At 40.1% G+C, this 19,233-nt stretch overlaps 1 long non-coding RNA gene and 1 other non-coding gene across 2 annotated transcripts; both read right to left on the minus strand.

Moving 5' to 3' along the window:
• Positions 1 to 7,572, minus strand: LOC116524174. Its single transcript, XR_004257209.1, has 2 exons — positions 7,403 to 7,572; positions 1 to 1,091 (listed from the first exon to the last, which is right to left on the minus strand). It is a non-coding gene; the product is annotated as an uncharacterized LOC116524174 (long non-coding RNA).
• Positions 7,573 to 13,791: 6,219 nt separating this feature from the next.
• Positions 13,792 to 13,894, minus strand: LOC116524341. The gene has a single exon (XR_004257288.1). It is a non-coding gene; the product is annotated as a U6 spliceosomal RNA (small nuclear RNA).
• Between the last annotated feature and the right edge of the window lie 5,339 nt (positions 13,895 to 19,233).

Genomic DNA, 19,233 nt, shown 5'->3' on the forward strand with positions numbered 1-19,233 from the left:
ACTATAGGTATAATTTCACGGAGAAGATGAAAAAAGTATCCTTGGCACTCTACATTGATACCTAAAACTTAAACATTAAACATTTTTCAAAAATCTACTTTATTTTTAATTGATGAAGACCAAACACTTATTTTACAATTACTTGATGAATTATATCAAAAACAGAAGGGACAAGAAAGAGTAAAACTGACATTTTCACAGGCATACAATACTATCACCCAGCCACACAAAAGATGTACAATATTTTCCTAATATGAGTATTATTTTTTCATATTAAAATACTAATCTTGCCAAAATATGACTCCTGACTTGCTTTGTAGAAAAATTCCTTTCAGAAGGCTAAGGAAGCAGGAGGGGATATACTGAACAGTTAAATGATCAACAAGTGTGAAAGCTGACATACTTGTAACAGGAATACAGGAGAAAGGGATGTCAACATAAGGGATTTCTCCTATCCAAGTCCTAACCAGGCCCAACACAGCTTAGTTTCCAAGATTAGACAAAATCAGGCACATCTGGGGTGATGGGGCCATAGACCACAAAGCATTTCTAACAGAAAGAAAGACAACAGTAGGTATAAATATAATTACCATAATTTTTAGGAAAGCACAGTTCAAAAAGGTAAAAAGAAATAAAAAAGGTATGACCTCTCATGGCTTAGGCATGAAACAGCTCGTAACTGATGGCTCCTTTTAAGTTCCATCTATATACCCATAAATAATTCCAACACAGAGAAAGAGTTAAGTATCCAGTGTAGCTACAGAGTAACTCTCTGCAGAGTAGTTAATGGGTTAAATTAGGACGAACATGGCAGAAGGGCTAAAGCACACAACTATAGTATTAGGAATTGGAAAGCTCAGGAAAAAACTGAGACTTGAAGAAACCTGCTTGAAGATAAAAGCTTTTATAGCTACTTTCACGTAAATGGTTATTATTCCATCTTACGTAATGCACAGCATTCGATCGTTTATATATGTTTCACATACTTTACCTTGTGACACCTCTTTGAAAGTTGACAGGGTAAATATCTCTTTTGTAGACAAGAAAATCGAAGCACGAGGTGGTAACGCAACTTGCCCAGCAGCTCGTGGCTATTAACAGGTGGAGCAGGAATTAGAAGCCGGGTGTCATACTCTCTTACTCAGTACTGTCTCCACCATAACACACTATTTCTCCAAGAGAACAAGGAACTAAGAATCACTGCCCAGAGGCTGGTGCTAAGGTTGAGAAATCACACAGAAAGACAGACTGCTCAACTTGTATTTTGCTTTATCTTCTCCAACAGTTTTAAATGAAAACTGCAGAAAGGCACTGACAACTGAAAGCTGAGCCTCATGACCAAGAGACTGTAACAACTTTATGTGAGTTTGCATCTCTGGGCACAGATGCAATCCATTCCACAGTACTAAAGCAATTTGCAAATGTAATCACAAAGCTGACTCCCATAATCTTGGAGAAAGAGCTCAAAAAGACAGATATAATCATGGCCCGGAGATCTGTAGAGCTGCTTCAAGTTCTGGGGGTTGGAGAAGCAGGAAAGCAAATTTCAGAAATTACAAATATAAAATAATGAAGTAAATGCTTTGTGAATAACTAGAGAAGAATATAACGATCACTAGATGTCAGCAGGAATTCAAACAATAATAATGCCTAGTCAACCACATTTACACCTGGGAAAATAATGATAATAGCTTACATTTACTAAGCTTTTACTATCCGCCAGAGACTGTTCTAAGCACTTTATGTATTACCTCATTTAATCCTCACAGCAACCCATTATATGGTTGAGAAAAGAGAGGTTCAGAGATTAAAGTACTTGCCCAAGACCACACAATTAGCAAATCCAGAAAAAAAAGATAGTTTATTCTGAAAAAAATAGTATCCAAGATGACTGTCCATGCTATCTTTGTAAGTGTGTTACCTGAAGGCGAGGAAGGCAGCAAATCACGCTGCCATATGTGTACCTATGCAACAGTCTTGCATGTTCTTCACATGTAACCCAAAACCTAAAATGCAATTAAAAAAAAAAAAGTGTGTTACCCGAGTGTGTGTTGGATGTTAGTGTAATATAGTTTGCTGCGCTATGTCAGCTCAGATGAGCAGTCTTTATGGAACTGCCTTGGAACACTGTCCTCAGCCTTATATTACTTTTCACTAATTATAAAACAATAAAGACAAAGAATATGCTCATAAAATCCTCCGGTTGAAGGAATCTGGGAGAAATAAACTAACATTAAAGTGAAACTTAAAGATAAGCGTAAAGCTTTGCATTTAGTTTCCCCAAAATGTGCAATCTGGAAATGGGGAAATGCTAACTTGGAAGCAGTTTATATGAGAGGTGTTCATCAATGCACAAGTTTAATACAAACCGCAAGTAGAATGGGTGACTAAAAGAGCTAATGCAAACCTAATGCCCTAGGCCACAGAGAACACATCGGCATCCATCTGTATACTTCTTATTACTTAGCCTACATCAATATTATGTCTATGGTCAACACTTTTAGAGCTACATTGATTAAAAAAAAAAAACACATACATATGAAGTTAAAAACAATGTCATGTGATAAAACTGTGCTTATCAAAACCAAATAGAATAAATGGTTTTCAAATACTTGAATAAGTGTTAGTAGGAGAATTGGTTTTATTCAGCATCACTGCAGAGGGCAGACATAAAATGAAGATGACAGCATTTCTTACTTAACCTTACAGGTTACAAGGATTGAGCTACAGGGTATATAAACTATCTGTAACAACACCTGGCTAACAGTAAGTGCTCGATAAGTTTTAGCAATTTTCATAGCAATTCATTGAAGGAATTGACAACTAAGCCTTTATGTTAACGCTAAACACATAAAATGAGATATGATACTTCATTAAACCCTTGCAATAATACTAGGAGATCTGTTTAACTCTATTTCCAGAAAAGAAAGCAGAATTTTAAAGTTGTTGTTGCTTGCCCATAACTATCGTTACAAAGTGATAAAAATGGGATTCAAACTAGTTTCCCTGACTCCAAAGCCCAAGTTCTTTCTTTTACTTTATTCCATATCCAGCAACCTAACAACGGAACAGGTTGTCTCATGAGGTGATGAACTCCATAACATATCTGACTGAATAGTTTTTAAAAGCTGAACTATCACAATAAAGTGGTAAAATATCTATCAATAATACTGTATGCAAGTTAACAATTTTTTTTTTTTTTTTTTTTTTTTTTGAGACAGACTAGCTCTGTTGCCTAGGCTGGAGTGCAGTGGCATGATCTTGACTGACTGCAACCTACGCCTCCTGGGTTCCAGCAATTCTCATGCCCCAGTTTCCTCAGCTGCTGGGGTTACAGGTGCACACCACCATACCTGGCTCATTTCTGTATTTTTAGAAGAGACAGGGTTTCATCATGTTGGTCAGGCTGGTCTTGAACTCCTGACCTCAAGTGATCCACTCACCTCAGCCTCCCAAAGTGCTGGGATTACAGGCATGAGCCACGGCACCCGGCCCAAGCTACTTCTATTTTGATGAATGTCTTCCCACTAAATATCATTTTATTATATCTAGTAATATTAGCCAAATATCAGTAAGTGTTCAATACAACTGACTATCAGAACTAATTATAGCTATTCATAATAAACACTACATATAAAAATAATTTTTAAGTCTCAGCATTAACACAAATAGAAGAAACCTAGGAGCTGTCAGATTTCTGCCCACTCATTCCATCTGTTTTCCTTCTCCTTGTTTGGTTTATGGACCCCATATTTATTCTGGAAGATTCAACAAGATGTGCAGTGCAAAATATTAAGACTAAATATTAAATTTAATAACTGTAACTTACATGAACCTTGACATGTTGCTTAATTTTATCTTTATGCTTCAATTAGAAAACTGAAACAACAGTACATCTTATTAATTTATAAACTATATACCAATTATATATGTTTCTAACAGGGGTACGAGGCTCTAAATAATATCACGTAGTTGGCAAGCATTTCTAATATGTTTATTTGGAACATGTCAAATATCCTTTTGGGGAGCTGTCACATATTCCATTCAAATGAGCTTACATAATCTGTCATCATTGTTAAATGGAATCAAAAGATAGGATACTAAAGGCATCGTGAGCCCAGTCTGCCCTATTATTACAGACAAGGTGAAACAAAGGCCCTGGAGGTGAGAGGACTTACTTGGGGATTATCTCATGGTAATATCACAAGTTTATCTACTTCCACTCCTCTCCTTCCCCTTCCCCCCATGCACCCATTCTGTCATTTTTAACACTCTAATTAGGAGAAGCTCTAACAGCAGTGTTTCCATTTAACAAATACTTAATTGAGTACTTATTATTTACCAGACTGTTAAGGGAGACAGTGGAGTTATACAGCAGTGACCAAAACAGACTCGGCCACTGCTCTCTCTGAAACTGCTCTCTCTGAAACTCGAAGTGTGATGTGAGACACAGACATAACATTCACATAAACAGCTGGGTAATTATAAACTACAAGAAGTGATATGGCAGAGTATACTAAGGGGACACAATTCCAGCTGGGATCTCAGGAAAGGTACCTTTAAGGAAATATTTAAGCTGAGATCTCTGGATAAACAAGAGTCAGCAAAGCAGAGACAGAAAAAAAGGATTCCAGGAAGGCAAAACACATCTAGTTATTAAATTCTTCAAGAAGAAGCTCATTATTTAGTGTAGCCAGCATTCTTTTTGTACAATACTTAGCAAAGGATAAAGAGATAAAATGCTTTTTCCATTTGGAATAACAATATTTATTTTAACATGATTTCCTACCAGTAAAGAGTCTTCCAGATGCAACTCAGCTAATGACGTGGAAGGTTGTGTCCATGCCTCTTGACATGTATTAAATACAAGTCTTCTTTTATCATGTGAAAGTATGTGGCCTTTTCAGTGCAATTCTGACCAGTGTCCTAAAGTCCATGTCCATGTTGTGACACAGGTTTGACTTTGCTTAATAATTCTTTTCTAGCTTTTATATTGTACGTTGTATTAAAAAACTCAAGTATCTATGTTGCCGGTTTTTAAAAAAATCGTATTTTGTAGCAATCCTGACAGTGATTTACATATTTTCAATAATACCTATTACTTTAGATTAGCATACTTTTCCTCCTAAGAGCTCAGCATTTGCTAAACTGTTTGCTCTAAAATTCTGCTTATCTGGAGAAGTGGCAGTTACATCTCAGTCCTTCCACTGTCAGAGTACTGAGAGAGCACACATGTCTGCTCTGCTCAGGAACTAAAAAGTTCATCCAGTAATAAGATTACAGACTGCCAGTCTAGCAATGCAGTATCAATCTATGTTGAGCTTGACAGATGTTCATCTTTGCACCAGTAGTAGCTACGAAATCTGACTGGCTAATAGCCAATAAGCAATTTCTCACATACTGCCACAATAAACTAACCACAGAAGTGGAAAAAACTTTTTTCCTACATTAAAATTAAAATATCTCATAAACACATTATCTCCAAGTTTTTCCAGAGACGGCTACTCAAAGAGGTGCATATACGTAACAAGTTCGATTTGAATTACATAATCAGTGAGACACAAAGTACAGTCATCACAGGAGACTGTGAATTGAATAACAAACATTATATCAAATTACAATTTGTACTAGCAAATAATTTCCCTATCAAGTTCTTTACAGTAGTTTCTTTTAAAAATGAACAATTAACTCCACTATAGTATTTTCAACTTTAGAAAGTCTTTTAAAAAATAAGAACAAAATGTCCCTTAAGAAAACTGCACTTAAATGACCACCTATTCATTTTTTCCTGTATGTGGTGTTTTGAATTCGCAGATAATTTTTAAAATGTAATATCAAAAAGCTTGATTAAGCTCTTTGTGTGTGGGGGGCAGTGTTTAAATCCACTAACAGAAATTTCTATTTTAAAGTGACCATCCGATGAAACTGAAAGCTTAAAATTTTCTCTAACTAAAAGACCATTATCTAGGATGCTTAAAAAATTAGTTTTAAGATACACATCAGTCAGCATTCTTGAAATGTGAAATGCTCTATACTAAATTACAGAACCTGAGTCATCCTGAAATGTGAAATGCCATATACTAAATTATGGAACCGGTGATGGAACCTGGCTTGTCAAAGGAGTACTCCAAGCTCATGTGCTCAGGCCCATCACATCTGTATTACCACCTACTGAAGCAAAACCCTCCACCGTTTCTGCGTGACACGTTTCAACTCCTACTTTTAGAAAACCTTCTACTTCTTGGCTGAATGTCCATGCTTGATATCAACGTGGAATCTAACAGGGAAGGAGGCAAGCGTTCGTTGATAGAGGAAAAACTGGCCTAGATTTCAATCGGGGGAACTTTATGGAAGCCTTCTGCAGCAAAGCTAAGAAAATCAAAATCGCTAAAAAGAACCAAAACATTAAGTAGAAGGTTAAAAAAAAAAGTTTCAGAGGAATAAAATAACATTTTCTAGGGTACAAATTAAGGCATTTAAAAGTTCTTGCTCCATTTGTGGCTAGGTCTCATAAAGGCTGTGTCGAACCAAGGAGTAGTTCAGGGTGTAACTTATCCTTCCTAATCAAAGATGACACCGATAGTCTTATTTCCTGTGGGGATGGGTGTGGTTGAAGACACAGTTATGTCCATGCCATCAATCTGTGTGTGGAAAAGTCTGCAGGTCGCCCGCACACACTTGTAGCCTGAATTATCTGTGTGCCTGCAGACGGCAAGGCCTATGCCTCTGACTGCGATGACGTGAAATAAAATATCCAACCTGCAATCCAGTAGTATATGTGGTTACTTTCACTGCTCAAAGAAACAGTCGCACTCCTCAGTGTTTCATCTTAAGAAAAACCTCCCGGGAGGAAGCAACTCCGAGCAACGCTGCAATTCGCAAATCCACATGCAGTCGGGATACTGGGGCGGGGGGCTTACATTCTCCAAGCACCATTTACTCACCCCTGAGACGATCACAACGCCAAGTGAGGAAATGAAACGAAAAAGCTCGTCCAAAATTTATCACTGCGAACGCCGCGGATCTGGCTTCGGGAACTAGTTTGGGAAACTCGGGAACCGATCGCCTCCGAGGGTCAGGGCGCGGTGGTCGCCGGAGGGGTGCGAACCCAAGCTGGCCGCCGCGCGGACGCCGGAACTTGGCCCCCTTTGGTGGCTGCGCCGGCGCCCCCCGCTCCCCCTTGGCCGCCCACCTCCCGCCGCGCGCACCCCCAACTTCCCGCCCAGCGCTGAGGACGCCGCCCAGCCGGGCGCGGGGTCCGAGTCCCAACGCCGCTGCCGCGTGCCGGTGGGTGGGGGAGGGGCCGCCGCTGCCACAGCCCGACGGGCTGGGAGAACAAAGCGGCGGCGGCGGCGCGAACTTTTTCGGTGTCTGTTCAGCGCTCCCCGAGGCGACTACTTACAGTGGCGGGCTCGACCCGTCGTGAGAAACTCCGCGCTCGCCAGCGTCTGAGTCCCGGACTAGGCGCCAGCGAGGCTTCACGCGCCCCGCAAGATCCCGCCCGCCGCCGGCGCCCCTTCCTCCCTCCCTCCCCGTCCCGTCCTGAGGCAGGAGGGCGGGGGGCCGGGGCGCGTGGGGGGCGGGGGCGCGCGCGGGGCGGGGGCGCGCGGCCGGCGCGGGGCCTGCCGGGAGCTGTAGTTCCCCGGCTTGCACCCGCCGGGTGGTGGCCGCGGCGGGAGGTTGCAGCTGTCTCTGCCCCGCGAGGGGGCCGCGGGAGCGCCGGGTGCAGTCGAGCTGGCTTCACGACGTCGAGCTCCGGGCGTCTCCCTGAGCGCGGGGACACGGGCAGGGGCGCTGCTGGAGACGCGAGCGTGTCTATCAGTTACAAGCGGTACTTGATCCCCGCCGTTGCCGACGGTGCTGTCTTTTCCTCTACTGCCGAGCGCTCTTGAGGGAGGCGGTGGCGACAGGAGCCAGAGGTAACAGTTGGAACAGAGGACGTGTAAGGTGTCCAGAGCAGACAGCGGCTTCCAGCCTGAGATGTCGCAGCCCTCCCGCATGCTCCTCCCTGCTGCCTGCCCCCGGGGTGGCCGCCCGCACCGCAGCTCCGCGCCCAGTGCGGCACCTCTCGAGCCCGACGCTCCGGTGACTGCAGGGGCTTTCCAGGGGCTTAGTGTTTCCTCCCCGTCGGCCTTTAAACGCGAGTGTGACCCTGCCACCAAAGTGGAGTGCAGTGCAGAATCTCCAAACCTCGGCTTCCACGTCTCTGGAAACCCAATGTTCCCATTTGTTTTGCTCCAAAACAAAGTGTGACCCTGTCGGGTGAGGGGGGCGGGGGTGAGAATCAGCAGCATAAAGATCTAGGGGGAAAATACACCGTGCATAAATTTTCGATGTCTTATATGAGACAAAGGCCTGAGAAGCTGACAGCCATTGTCACAGAAGCCACATGGTTCTCCTTATGTCAACGTTTTATCCCAAAAGTACTTAAAGAAACAATCAGAAGGGCTGCAATCAAGCGGGCAGTTTTCTTTCTTCTTTTTCCTTTTTCCCTTTCTCTCTAGAGAAGGCTTCACTCTGTCATCCAGGCTGAAGTGCAGTGACACGATCATAGCTCACTGCAGCCTGGAACTGCTGGGCTCAAGCGATTCTCCTGGCTGAGCCTCCCAAGTAGCTGGGACTACAGGCGTGCACCACCACGCCCCACTAACTTTCTAAAAGTTTTTGTAGAGACGAGGTCTCTTGCTCTGTTGCTCAGGTTGGTCTCCTGACCTCCAGAGATCTGCCCGTCTCAGCTCCCCCAAAGCACTGGTATTACAGTCGTGAGCCACCATGCCCAGCCAAGAGGGCGTTTTCAAGAACAGAAAGAAAATAAACGTAAACGAGTTCCTACTTTTTATACAAAATCGTCACTCTTAATGGATGTCCTTGGCTTTAAAGTTAGGAAATGGCGGGCGCGGTGGCTCACGCCTGTAATCTCAGCACTTTGGGAGGCTGAGGCGGACAGATGGCCTGAGTTGAGGAGTTTGAGACCTGCCTGGCCAACATAGTGAAACCCGATCTCTACTAAAAATACAAAAATTAGCGGGACGCGGTGGGCGGTGCCTGTAGTCCCATCTATCTCGGGAGGCTGAGGCAGGAGAATCTCTTGAACCTGGGAGGCGGAGATTGCAGTGAGCCCAGATGGCTCCATTGCACTCCAGCCTAGGCGAAAAGAGGGAGATTCCGTCTAAAAAAAAAAAAAAAAAACCCTAAATAAGAAATGAAAATATTAAAATAATTTGTATTAACTATAAGGCAGGTAAGATTGTGTAAAACCTTGATTACTTAAAGCTATTTTTTCAAAGACATTTCTGTCTCAGGATTGGAAGTTGCTAAATGTCTTACATCCAGCAGTATCGAATTCAATCTTACTACATTTTTGTTATTAAAGTCCTATTCAGCTATTCTTTTACTTTAAAATTGAAAGTAGATGCAATCAAGTTTACCTTCTTTTTAAAGAACTCTCTTGCTTAACTGCCTTTTTCTTTCTTCCACTTCCCAACGGACGTTTTAGTCCAGCCCCAAATTTCGCCTCTCAGCAAGATTCCCAGGACCTCATTGGAGCAGTGTACAGCCAGTCTTATCTCACTATTAACTTCCATTTTCTGTTGTAGTCCTTAAAGAGACAGAAGTTACTCTTCCTAGAAGTAACTTTTCCAGACAAATCAAACTGCTGTCATACAGAAATTAAAATATTTGTGTGCAAGTGTGAAAATAAAGATATATAATGTATATATTTCATTTTATTGCCACTGTTCTGCTTCTCTTTTTAAAAATCAAATGGTCTCCTCCACTTTAGATAAATCTTGCAGCATCTTTGAGCAAAGAACTATCTTTGTATCTAATTTTTTTTGCTTAACGTGAACTATAGTTTCCTCAAGATGTTCCATTTCTGTTCTAAGAGCATTACAGAGATAAAGATTGGATTTAATAAGTAAGTGTATTATCATGTGAAATGTTTTAATCCTTGAGAGAAAATATCTGAATGCTCAAAATGGAAAGGATTTTTCTTCTTGGTGGTGTTTCATGAAATGACCTTAATATTTTGCTCTTCTATGGCTGCAGTTCCAGGTCTTGTCCCGCGTTAATGGGCTCCTTGGACTTAATGACACCCACATATCCATTCAAATACGTTATCTAATACAAGCAAAGAAAGTCAACACTCTTGTGACTTGAGATAACCAAAGCATCTGACTTAGAAACCTAAATGCAGAGGGGAAAATGATCTGCCCGCGGCAAGCTCCCAGAGTGCTGGAATTACAGGCATGAGCCACTGTGCTCCTCCATTATTTTTATCTATTCACCATTTAGCACAGTACTCAATAAATGTTGATGAAATCAGTGAATTTTTTCGATGTATCTCAATGATAGTAGTTAGGCTAATAGTCCTAAAGTACCACGTGATAAACTCTGCAATTGTTCCCTATCACCTGCCTTACCATGTCCAAATTCTTCTGTTTGTGTATAAAGGTTGTTAATAATATCTATTGTTTATTGAACACCAACTCTGGGCCAGGCATATTCATTTGTTTTTATGAAACTTTCTCTATTTATTCCATATAACTCTTCCCTTTTCTTTATTTGCACATATATATATATATATATATACACACACACAGATACATATTTACAGATAGCATACAAGAAACATGATGATATGAAATTGATGGGACTTGGTCACCAATTAGATATGGAGAACAAGGGAATGGAGTTTAGGCTGACCAAGTAGCTTGTGTCTTGAATGACTAAATGGATGGTAGTACTATGCACTAAGACTGGAAATACAGGAAATATACATGCAGATATATGAACATAGTAATATAACTAAGTATAAAATTGTATAAAGCTAAATATATATATTTACAACATAGTATATAATCAAAAAGAGGTGTGATAGGATGGCTTCACTAAAAAGATTAAGAAAACCTGGCAACTAAAGGGAGTGGTTACTGCATATGTTCCACCTATGATTTCATATGCAGTTCTTAAAAGTACATATTCAGACCAAGTGTGGTGGCTTACTCCTGTAATCCCAGCACTTTGGGAGGCCAAGATGGGCAGATCACTTGAGGTCAGGAGTTTGAGACTGGCCTGGCCAACATGGCAAACCCTGTCTGTACTAAAAATACAAAAAAGAAAAAAAAAAAAGATTAGGTTTCTACTAAAAATACAAAAAATTAGCTGGGCGTGATGGCAGGTGCCTGTAATTGCAGCTACTCAGGAGGCTAAGGCAGGAGAATTGCTTGAACCTGGGAGGTGGAGGTTGCAGTGAGCAGAGATCGTGCCATTCCACTCCAGCCTGAGCAAGACACTATCTCAAAAAAAAAAAAAAAAATTAGCTGGATGCGGTAGCATGCACCTGTAGTCCCAGCTACTCAGGAGGATGAGACAGGAGAATACCTTGAATCCCGGAGGCGGAGGTTGCAGTAAGCCGAGATGCCACCACTGCTCTCCAGCCTGGCGACAGAACGAGACTCTTTCACCAACAACAACAACAGCCACCTCTTAAAATACTGTAAATTGGTTATAATATATTTAAAAAGCCAACTGAGGAAGAGAACAAAGGTGCTACAGGTCTGAATAGAAAGTCAATGTTAAAGTTAATTACCTAGCCAGGTGTGGTAGCTCACACCTGGAATCCCGGCACTTTGGGAGGCTGAGGTGGACGAATTGCTTGAGCCCGGGGGTCTTGAGCCTAGGAGTTCAAGATCAGGCTGGCCAACGGTGAAACCCCATCTATATTAAAAATACAAAAATTAGCCAGGTGTGGTGGCACGCGCCTGTAAATCCCAGCTACTCAGGAGGCTGAGGCAGGAGAATCGCTTGAATCGGAGAGGTGAAGGTTGCAGTGAGCTGGGATTGTGCCTCTACACTCCAGCCTGGGCAACAGAGGAAGACTCCGCCTCAAAATCATCCTACCAGGACTGACTGAAACAGAGGAGTTGGGACTCTCTTCCTGGAGCGTGGAAACTACCCAGCCCAGAGGAACCAGTTAGAAGAAAAGGGTTGGGATGGGATTTCAAAGACAGAGTACAATCTGGGCTCTGCCATTTAGTAGTTTCAAGCTACTTAATGTCAGTAGGAATCAATTCCCTTTTATGTAAAATGAGGGAAATAATTACCTCACAGTGTTGTTGTGAGAAATAAATAAAAAAACATGTAATGTATTATGCACATGTCATCTGTCTTGTTATACACCGGGATTCCACCATTTAACAAGCTGTGTGACCAGGGGCAAATTAGCCTCTATGTGCTTCAGTCTCTTCATCATCAGTTAACTGGTATGATAATAATTCTTCCTCAATAACTATTCTAGGATTAAATGAGATAATACATGAAAAACACTTTTTTTTTTAAAAAAGTCTGGCACACAGAGAATTGTCAATAAGGGTTAACTATTAATATTGTTATTCATGCTAAAGATTAGAGCTTTTCACATCTCTATATCTCCTCCTGTCCTTTGGCAGCACAGAGAATTCTATGGAGGGAAATTTAGAAAGATAATAACAAACTGAAAAGAAACAGGAACCTCTATGATCATAGAACGAGTTCCTTTTTAGATCATCAAAGAAAGATCTTACTGCACAGGTCTTCAAATGACCAGAAGCCATCACTGTGACATTTTCTGTACTAAAAGCTTGAAGTATTCTAGTAAGGGTAAAATGAATAGATTTATATTTGTTTATTTTTAATATAGTTAGTCAGAATATAATGACCTGAACATTTTACTATAATCTGTACTCTTATCATGACAGCTCAAATTTCAAAACCTTAAGTATTTCCAGAAAGAATTCTGATTATATTCTCCTAGATTTTAAACTGTTTCCTTACATGTTCTTTAAATGATGATGACTAATTTAGCTGAAGGCTAATTGATTTTAGTTTGCTTGGTTTCTTTCCTAGACTCCACTCGAGACTTTATAATCCTTGATATATTGATTCACTAAACATTTTTGAGAGGCTACCAAGTACAAGACATTTGATAGGATATGTAGGTAAAACATCTCATGTTCTCAGGAATCTGAAGTTTATTAGCTAATCTATGTGAAAATCTATAATACGGAGAAGAGAGTTTAAAAAAAAGCAGGACATAAAATAAAGGGTTAGAAGATTTCAGGGAAGTACAAGGTAAATTCCTGACCTGGGGAAGGCTGAATGCATGGAAAAGGAGGATTTTTGCTCAGCCTGGAAGAAAAAATAGGATTGGGAAACATGGGAGAGAGGAGTGTGAGAAAACAGATGTTCAAAATTCTAGGTGGAAGCAATAGAGCAAGCAAAGGCACACAGATGTGAACACATCTGGCATATTTGTGGATCAAATAGTTGAGTTGGGCTGAGCCATAGTGAGTATATATATATGTGTGTGTGTGTAAATATATATATATATCTCCATCCAAGACAGAGTCTTGCTCTGTTGCCCAGGCTGGAGTGCAGTGGTGCGATCTTGGCTCACTGCAACCTCTGCCTTCCAAGTTCAAGCAATTCTCCTGCCTCAGCCTCCCAAGTAGCTGGGATTACAGGTGCCTGCCACCATATTCGACTAATTTTTTTGTATTTTTAGCAGAGACAAGGTTTCGCCATGTTGGCCAGACTGGTCTCGAACTCCTGACCTTGTGATCCATCCGCCTCAGCCTCCCAAAATGCTGGGATTACAGGCGTGAGCCACTGCATCTGGCCCACATATATGTTTTTTTCTCATGTAATTGCTACAAATGGAGATATAAACAAAATGCTATAAAATTCACCTTTTATTTATTTTGTTATTTATTATTTTGTTTTTTAAATTTTTTATTTTTTTATTTTTTAAATTTTAATATGGAACACTTCATGAATTTGCATGTCATCCTTGCACAGGGGCCGTGCTAGTCTTCTCCGTATCCCTTTAATGAGCACTAAAATTCACCTTTTAAAAGTGTAGAATTGACTGGTTTTTAGTACATTCACAAAGTTATGCCACATCTCCACTATCTAAATTTCAGAACATCTTCCTCACCTCCAAAAAGAAATCTATTAAACAGACACTCCTCGTTATCGCCATTAGTATCAGAGGTGGCAGACCCACCCTGTGGGTTCTGCCGGGAGCCCTCAGGCAAAGACTCTCAGGTGCTTGCTGTTGGAATTCCCTAAAAGGGCATGCATGGGAATGGTGAGTATGAAGGGATATTGGCAGAGCACCTGATGCATCTGCTACATATAGCTTCGATGTCTGTCTTACAGATCTGCATCTCTATCCTTGATCTCTTTCTATAAGCACCTGAATGTGCCACAGAAAGACCACAAATTCAAAGTGTCCCTGATTGAATTCATCTTTTCCTTATAACCTGTTCCTCTTCCTACATTTCCAATCTTAGTGCATGCTACCACTATCCATTTATTCATCCAAGGCAGAACCTGCTAAGTTAGCCTGAGCTCTTTTCCCTTGTTCTTCAAATCTAACTGGTGACCAAGTCCCATCAATTTCATACCATCATGTTTCTTGTGTGGTATCTCCTTTCTTCTTTTCTACTGATACTGTCTTAGTTCACCAGCCCTCACCTGGTCCTCTGAAAGGATGAGCTAAGGTTTCCTACCTCAAATATTCTCTTCGTTAATTTTAAGAATTGATAAATAATGTGATAGCTGTCTCCCCTCTGCTACCTGGTAAGTACTTCTGATATTCATTCACTTAAAGTTTCTCTTCTATGAGACCTTTCCTGTCTATTCCAGGTCATATGGGAATCATTATTCCTTTCTTTGTGCTCTAAGCATGCTCCTTCCTAGCACCTGTGACACTGTATTGCACAAGTATATGTCTTACTAAGCCACATGCTCCTGGAGAGCCAAGGCCGTAGTTAATTTATCCATATATCCTTTGCAGAATGCCTTGCACAGTATTAATGGTCCACTGACATGGCTGAGTACTAGAGGTTTGGGAGTCATTGCATAGGGTAGAGAATGAAACTATGGTAAGGGATGAAATTTCCCTTAGGGAAGTCCAGGAGTAGGAATTACATTTATTGAGGTCCTACTGTGCTGAAGTATGTGGGACTTTAGGTTTGATTCCAGAGACTCTGTGCTTTTCACTAATTATATAAGGACTAAAGAAGGTCTATTCTATTTGGCAATTACAAGTTAATTTTTTAACTCTGGTGAGAGAAGTCAGGAGAAGATTGAGGGCCAAAGCCAGACTGCAGTGAATTGATGGGGTAATTTTTAGATGAGAAGAGGACATAGAGAGTTCACTGGTGGTTTTCAGATTTTCAGATATCAATAACCAATAAATTTGTTGAAAAAACAGAGACTAATCAAGTTGCCAACTTCTTGTTTTGCCAATTAAAAATGTTGAAGCCAAGCAACACTTCAGCTCACTAATCATTAGGGAAATGCAAATCAAAACCATAGTGAGATATCTCCTCACATTCATAAGGATAGCTACTGTGAAAAAAAGACACAAAACAACAGGTGTTAGCGAAGATGTAGGGAAATTGAAACGTAGGCTCTGTTGGGAATGTGAAATCGCAGCTGCTATGGTATGGTGGTTCCTCAGAAAATCAACAGTAGAATTACCATATGATTCAGCAATTCTACTTCTGAGTATATATCTAAAAGAATTGAAAGCAGGGTCTTGAAGAGATGTTTATACAGAAATGTCCATAGCAGCATTGTTAGGAATAGCCAAAAGATGGAAGCAACCCAAGTGTCCATCAGTGGATGTGTGGATAAGGAAAATGTGGTATACACATAAAACAGACTATTTTTCAGCCTTAAGAAGAGAGGACATTTTGAAACATGCTATACCATGAGTGAACCTTGAAAAATGTTAAGTGAAATAAGACAGTTTCAGAAAGACAAATACTGTATAATTCCACTTATGTGAGGTATGTACTTAGAATAGTCAAATTTGGCTGGGCATGGCAGCTCACACCTGTAATCCTAGCACTTTGGGAGGCTGAGGTGGGCGGATCATTTGAGGTCAGGAGTTTGAGACCAGCCTGGCCAATATGTTGAAACCCTGCCTCTACTAAAATTACAAAAACGAGCCAGGTATGGTGGTGTGCACCTGTATTCCCAGCTACTGGGGAGGCTGAGACACGAGAATCGTTTGAACCCGGGAGGCAGAGCTTGCAGCTAGTCAAAATCGTGCCACTGCACTCCAGCCTAGGTAACAAAGTGAGTCTCTGTCTCAAAAAAAAAAAAAAAAAAAAAAAAAATTTGTTAACTTGCATACAGTATTGATAGATATTTTACCACTTTATTGTGATAGTTCAGCTTTTAAAAACTATTCAGTCAGATATGTTATGGAGTTCATCACCTCGTGAGACAACCTGTTCCGTTGTTAGGTTGCTGGATATGGAATAAAGTAAAAGAAAGAACTTGGGCTTTGGAGTCAGGGAAACTAGTTAGAATCTCATTTCTATCGCTTTGCAGCTGTATAGTCATGGGCAAGCAACAACTTCTCTTAAATTCTGGGTTCTTTTCTGGAAAATAGAGTTAAACAGATCTCCTAGGATTGTTGCAAGGATTTAATAAAGTATCATATCTCACTTTATGTGTTTAGCATAAAGACTTAGTTGTTAATTCCTTCAACGAATTGCTATGAAAATTGCTAAAACTTACTGAACACTTACTGTTAGCCAGGTGTTGTTACAGATAATTTATACCCTGTAGCTCAATCCTTGCAACCTGTAAGATTAAGTAAGAAATGCTGTCATCCTCATTTTATGTCTGCCTTCTGCAGTGACACCAAATAAAACCAATTCTTTTATTAACACTTACTCAAGTATTTGAAAACCACTTATTCTACTTGGTTTTGTTAAGCACAGTTTTATCACATGACATTGTTTTTACCTTTGCATGTGTGATTTTTTAAAAAAAATCATATAGCTCTGAAAGTGTTAACCATAGAAATAAACATAATATTGATGTAGGCTAAGTAATAAGAAGTATACAGATGGATGCTGATGTGTTCTCTGTGGCCTAGGGCATTAGGTTTGCATTAGCTCTTTTAGTCACCCATTCTACTTGCGGTTTGTATTAAACTTGTGCATTGATGAACACCTCTCATATAAACTGCTTCCAAGTTAGCATTTCCCCATTTCCAGATTGCACATTTTGGGGAAACTAAATGCAAAGCTTTACGCTTATCTTTAAGTTTCACTTTAATGTTAGTTTATTTCTCCCAGATTCCTTCAACCGGAGGATTTTATGAGCATATTCTTTGTCTTTATTATTTCACAAGTAGTAAAAAGCAATATAAGTCTGAGGACAGTGTTCCAAGGCAGTTCCATAAAGACTTTGCTCATCTGAGCTGACATAGCGCAGCAAACTTAACTACACTAACATCAAACCCACACTAAGTAACGTGCTTAGAAAGATAGCATGGACAGTCATCTTGGATACTATTTTTTTCAGAATAAACTATCTTTTTTTTCTGGATTTGCTAATTGTGTGGTCTTGGGCAAGTACTTTAATCTCTGAACCTCTCTTTTCTCAACCATATAATGGGTTGCTGTGAGGATTAAATGAGGTAATACATAAAGTGCTTAGAACAGTCTCTGGCGGATAGTAAAAGCTTAGTAAATGTAAGCTATTATCATTATTTTCCCAGGTGTAAATGTGGTTGACTAGGCATTATTATTGTTTGAATTCCTGCTGACATCTAGTGATCGTTATATTCTTCTCTAGTTATTCACAAAGCATTTACTTCATTATTTTATATTTGTAATTTCTGAAATTTGCTTTCCTGCTTCTCCAACCCCCAGAACTTGAAGCAGCTCTACAGATCTCCGGGCCATGATTATATCTGTCTTTTTGAGCTCTTTCTCCAAGATTATGGGAGTCAGCTTTGTGATTACATTTGCAAATTGCTTTAGTACTGTGGAATGGATTGCATCTGTGCCCAGAGATGCAAACTCACATAAAGTTGTTACAGTCTCTTGGTCATGAGGCTCAGCTTTCAGTTGTCAGTGCCTTTCTGCAGTTTTCATTTAAAACTGTTGGAGAAGATAAAGCAAAATACAAGTTGAGCAGTCTGTCTTTCTGTGTGATTTCTCAACCTTAGCACCAGCCTCTGGGCAGTGATTCTTAGTTCCTTGTTCTCTTGGAGAAATAGTGTGTTATGGTGGAGACAGTACTGAGTAAGAGAGTATGACACCCGGCTTCTAATTCCTGCTCCACCTGTTAATAGCCACGAGCTGCTGGGCAAGTTGCGTTACCACCTCGTGCTTCGATTTTCTTGTCTACAAAAGAGATATTTACCCTGTCAACTTTCAAAGAGGTGTCACAAGGTAAAGTATGTGAAACATATATAAACGATCGAATGCTGTGCATTACGTAAGATGGAATAATAACCATTTACGTGAAAGTAGCTATAAAAGCGTTTATCTTCAAGCAGATTTTTTTGTCTCAGTTTTTTCCTGAGCTTTCCAATTCCTAATACTATAGTTATGTGCTTTAGCCCTTCTGTCATGTTCGTCCTAATTTAACCCATTAACTACTCTGCAGAGAGTTACTCTGTAGCCACACTGGATACTTAACTCTTTCTCTCTGTTGGAATTATTTATGGGTATATAGATGGAACTTAAAAGGACCCATCAGTTATGAGCTGTTTCATGCCTAAGCCATGAGAGGTCATACCTTTTTTATTTCTTTTTACCTTTTTGAACTGTGCTTTCCTAAAAATTATGGTAATTATATTTATACCTACTGTTGTCTTTCTTTCTGTTAGAAATGCTTTGTGGTCTATGGCCCCATCACCCCAGATGTGCCTGATTTTGTCTGATCTTGGAAGCTAAGTAGTGTTGGGCCTGGTTAGGACTTGGATAGGAGAAATCCCTTATGTTGACATCCCTTTCTCCTGTATTCCTGTTACAAGTATGTCAGCTTTCACACTTGTTGATCATTTAACTGTTCAGTATATCCCCTCCTGCTTCCTTAGCCTTCTGAAAGGAATTTTTCAACAAAGCAAGTCAGGAGTCATATTTTGGCAAGATTAGTATTTTAATATGAAAAAATAATATATTAGGAAAGTATGGTACATCTTTTGTGTGGCTGGGTGATAGTATTGTATGCCTGTGAAAATGTCAGTTTTACTCTTTCTTGTCCCTTCTGTTTTTGATATAATTCATCAAGTAATTGTAAAATAAGTGTTTGGTCTTCATCAATTAAAAATAAAGTAGATTTTTGAAAAATGTTTAATGTTTAAGTTTTAGGTATCAATGTAGAGTGCCAAGGATACTTTTTTCATCTTCTCCGTGAAATTATACCTATAGT

This window comes from Sapajus apella, unplaced genomic scaffold (assembly GCF_009761245.1).
Source record: "Sapajus apella isolate SASKATOON/1434 unplaced genomic scaffold, GSC_monkey_1.0 scaffold44, whole genome shotgun sequence".
Classification (NCBI taxonomy): domain Eukaryota; kingdom Metazoa; phylum Chordata; class Mammalia; order Primates; family Cebidae; genus Sapajus; species Sapajus apella.